The following is a 5074-nucleotide window of genomic DNA, read 5'->3' as shown; positions in this document are numbered from 1 at the left end:
TGGCTAGAATGGCGATGTCGACTCTGAAGGTCATGGACTGGCAAGAGCAACCACTGGCGCCTGGCGCCGCATCGTATTGTGAATCGCCAGAATTGAATGCGTATGCTTGACTAGATTTATATTGCTTCAAATACAGTTAGTGTTTTCCTAGTTATGAATATATTATGAATAATGACTAAGAAATACATTGATGATATAAAGCTCATTTAATGTTTGATGCATCAGTTTTTTATTGCTTCCATTTAGAGTAATAAATTATTTATACTTTCTAGTAATCTTGGTTGCCATTGTCAACGGCTTCCTTTTGTTATTCTGGACGGGGGGGCACTTCCATGACAGATATGCATCATGTGCCTCAGGATAGACCCCTTTTTCAAACCGGCTTGTACCCAATGACCCCCTTTTTGTGTTATGGTCCTACCTATTACCCAATGACCCCCTTTAAAAAAATTCATGTACTCAACGACCCCCTTTTTCTATTTGCTGGTATACCCAATGACCCCCCTTTTAATTCCCAAATTTAGGTGGTATTTGTGTTCTCCTCCAGAAATAATGAGATTTTTCACATTTCCAAGGTGGCCAAGTCACATAAGTTGTTTTTACGCAGTTTGGCACTTATTTATGTGTACTTAATGATACTCTTTTGGCAATTCTGTACTCAATGACTCCCATTTTACTTTTTGTTACCCCAATGACCATCCTTTTTCAAAGTTTCATACCGAATGACCCCATTTTTTTCAGGTTGTGTACTGAATGACCCCATATTTTTGTAATTGTACATTTGACCTGAATGCCCCCTACTTTTAACATGGCTGAGGCACATCCCTGCTATTTCAGATAGGGAGTGCCCCCCGGGATTCTGGAAAGATCCCTATAGCTAGTGACGTGCTATCTAATGTGGAAACATTAATAACAGCTTTCAAGTTAACAAAATTTATCATTCATACGTGAGCAATTATTTTTTAATATTATTGACTGGCTCGCCTTTTTCCCAAAATGATAAAGAAACAATTCATTCAGAATTTCAGAACACAATTGCTATGACACACACTTACAATCAATTAAAATTATGATAACTGCATGCATATGTGAATGTGATGGTTTGAAATAATATTACCATTTGGGACTATGGAGTTTGAAGGAGGCTATCTCCAACTACTTACAGTAATTCTTCTGTTGTTTTACAATGGTAGGTATTTTACATAAAAGGTTCTAATTTAAATGACAGGTTTTTCGTCTGACACTACCATATGTAATATGGCATCGTTTTATCAAATCATAGTTACTATGATTATTATCATTATTATCGTCATATTATAATCATCACCATCATCATTATTATTAGTATCATACTATTTTTGCTCCCATTGCACTTATAATCTGTGTTTTTATTCTCCTGAGTTTTGAGGTTCGCATACAGTGCATACAGGAGCTTTTTCATGTAAATATTTTTGACACCACATGTTTGACACATTTTGTTTGGTTGTAGCATATGCCTATCAAAACCAAACGGTTGGTGTCAAAAGACTACATCAGCAACTGTTTGCTGATTACAGCAACGAATTTCGTCCTGTGCACAACAGCTCTACAGCAACAAAAGTCATCTTGCGATTGAAATTTCGTGATCTACTAACCATAACAACAACAACAACAACGCACGTATATAGCGCCCAACACCAAAAGGCCTCTGGGCGCTTTACAAAAGATAAAACTTAAAATTACAACCTTAAAAGTACATCTTAAAAACTACCAATTCAAAACCAGAAAATTATACACAAAAGCAGCAAAAATATTTACAACGGATTGTCAAACAAATAAGTCTTTAAAAGTCTCTTGAAGATGGTGAGACTGCCCGCTTTCTGGATGCGTGCAGGCAGCTTGTTCCACAAAGTTGGCGCGGCGACGGAGAATGCCCTTTCACCATAGTAGGCCGTCGAAACCTCGCGACTGGGCGGCACATTAAGAAGAAGTTTTGAGTTAGACCGAAGAGTGCGTTGGGGAACATGAACTTTGATGAGATCAGAGATGTAAGATGGTGCCATACCATGAAGAGACTTATATGTGAGGAGAAGAAGTTTGAAGACGATACGATCCTTGATTGGAAGCCAGTGAAGCTCACGGCGAAGAGAGGTGATGTTGCAGTCTTTCTTGGCACAGGTAACAAGGCGGATAGCACAGTTTTGAACACGTTGAAGTTTTGCGAGAGTTGTAGCAGGAAGTCCATAAAGAAGGCTGTTGTTGGCATCCAGACGCGAGGTCACAAAGGCATGAACAAGGCGTTCGGCTGTTGATCTGTCAATATACTTCCGAATCAGGCCAATCTTGTGGATGGCATGGCAAGCAGAGCGGCATACATTTTTAACGTGAGTTGTAAGAGTCATGTGATTGTCCATTGCGACACCAAGATTTCTGGCTTCCTTGACGATGCTAACTTCTGACTGGCCTATGGTAAGAGATGAAATCGATGGCGTATCTTTCACAAAGCGTGACGACATATGAACAATTTCTGTTTTGGTGTCATTCAACAGAAGATTATTGCACGTTGTCCAGGATTTTACATTGCGAGCGCAATTTTCTAGCCTACTCAACTGGCCAGGCATTTCTTCCAGTGTAAAGTCAACATACATCTGACTGTCATCAGCGTAGAACATCGCGTCAACATTATCATCACCGGCGATAACATCCTCTAACGGAGCAGAATATATGGTGAAGTCAAAAGGGCCGCTCACTGACCCCTGAGGAACACCACAGTGAAGGACGTGATTGGCAGAGGAACTATCACCTACAGCAACATATTGCTTGCGATCAGATAGGTAGCTTTCAAACCACTGTAGCACACTATCGCGGATGCCATAACGATCCCTCAGCCGCCTCAGAAGGATGTGATGGTCAACAGTGTCGAAGGCGGCCGAGAGATCAAGCAGAACAAGCACAACGTTTCTATGACAGTCCAGTGCACGAAGAATGTCGTTGTGCACACGGAGTAAAGCAGTTTCTGTAGAATGGCACTTCCTATACGCGGATTGCAACTTCCCATAGAGACCGTTTTCCTGCATAAAGTCTTGCACCTGTGTCACTACTGCACGCTCAACCACCTTAGAGAGAAATTTCAGGTTGGATATTGGCCTATAATTGCTGAGATCTTCCGGATCTTTGCCAACCTTCTTTATTAATGGTGTCACACGCGCAATTTTATAGGAAGATGGAAACGTTCCCGATTGCAGCGACAGATTGACGATCTTAGTGATACACGGCAGAAGCTCAGGAAGACACGCCTTTAACAGCCAGGTCGGAATACAGTCTGATTGGCAAGACGACGATGGAGCTTTCATCCCGATAGTTCGCACCTGTTCCTCAGATACCCTAGCAAATTCGCACAAGGTCGATTGATGCAGAGGTGTTTCAGGAGTGGAGTCCGTACGCGAGATGTTATCTAGCTTGTCTTTTACACGCTCAATTTTATCACGAAAGAAGTCGGCGAAGTCGTTAGCGAGTTGCTCTTCGTTATCATGAGAAGGAAGTTTCTTAGAAGTGTTGGACGAGCAAAGTTTGTCTACTTCGCGGAAGAGCTGGCGACTATCAAGGTTGGAGAGCTTAGACTTATGATAGTTAGTCTTAGCCGTATCCAAGAGATCTTTGTAGTTATTACATGCATCACGAAAAATCTGCTTATGAACTGTCAGGCCAGATTTTACATATTGACGCTCACACCGACGCTTTTCACTCTTAGCAGCACGGAGCTCGTCGGAGTACCATGGCGCATGAGGTCTTAAAGTGATGCACTTAGTTTGCTCCGGAGCATGGCGTTCTAGGAGTCCAGACATAACGGTGTCAAATTGTGTACAAAGCGAATCAATTTCGTCCTTGGGATCGGTAACCACAGTCGAAGTAACAATATCCTGTTTGAAATCTTCAAGTTGGATTTCGCGCAGCTTACGGAATGTCACAGTCCGTTTGGTGGCAGGTGGTCGTGACATATTCAGAAGACATTTCACTGCGGCGTGATCAGAAGGCAAACTCGCGTCCACCTTGATGTCAGAAGCGATTGAATCAGAAGTCTTTGTGATGAGAAGATCGAGCAAATGACCATTCTTATGAGTTGGGACCAGGACATGCTGCTCAAGAGAACTGGACTCAAGAAGATCTCTCATAGTGATTGCATCGCGATCATCGTGAACATCCATATGCACGTTAAAGTCACCACCGATCACAACGGGAGTAGTTATAGTAGACACAGATTCTACAAGCGTGGAAAACTCAGTGAAGAACAAACCAGAACTCAGTTTATTCACTTTAGATGGTGGTGGTCTGTAGATGGTCAACAGGCGAACAGCCGAAGAGTTTGAGGAAACAGTCAAATCGATATGCTCGAATGATTCGAAACTAGGTGGTGTATTGACAATGATCTTGAAGCCTTTCCGAAGCAAAACGCCAACGCCGCCTCCACCTCTGGTCAACCGTGGAATATGGTGGAATTCATGATCCGGAAGAGCGTTTTCCAGGTCTGATAACAGACGGTTAGTTTTAGCATGATCAGGTTTTAGCCAGCTCTCAACTATTGCAAGGATATCGAGCTTGTTAGATATAACAAAGTCAATAATTGATGGAGCCTTAGCAGGAGCTTTCATGGACCGAGCATTCCAAACGGCATATTTAGTAGACGGCGAACACGGGTTTTGTTTTGGAACACCCTGTAAATTGAGCAATTTGACAGTTCTAGCTTTTTGATGTGTTTTTCTGTTAATATGAGATGTTTCGATATTGCGGGACTTGTTAACACCTGCACGACAGCCGCGTCGCTTCGCAGTAATGTTAAATTCTTTCAGTTTCAAAAATGTTTCATCATTCAAACGATACAAGTTCTTATTATTTTTGATATGCTTTCCAATGTTGAACAGCACTTTCCTACTGTACGTAAATGGACGCATTGTGATACAATATAAACAAGTCATTGACCGGTGATCAACTTCGCAAAAGTTCTATACAGATGAGAGGCAAATTGAACACAAGGTAATCGATCAAAAATCGATCCAGAGACGAAAAATATAATGTGCTTTGATTAAATGGCAACGCA

This window comes from Amphiura filiformis, unplaced genomic scaffold (genome assembly GCF_039555335.1).
Source record: "Amphiura filiformis unplaced genomic scaffold, Afil_fr2py scaffold_165, whole genome shotgun sequence".
Taxonomy (NCBI): domain Eukaryota; kingdom Metazoa; phylum Echinodermata; class Ophiuroidea; order Amphilepidida; family Amphiuridae; genus Amphiura; species Amphiura filiformis.
Note: the sequence above shows the minus strand (reverse complement) of the source record.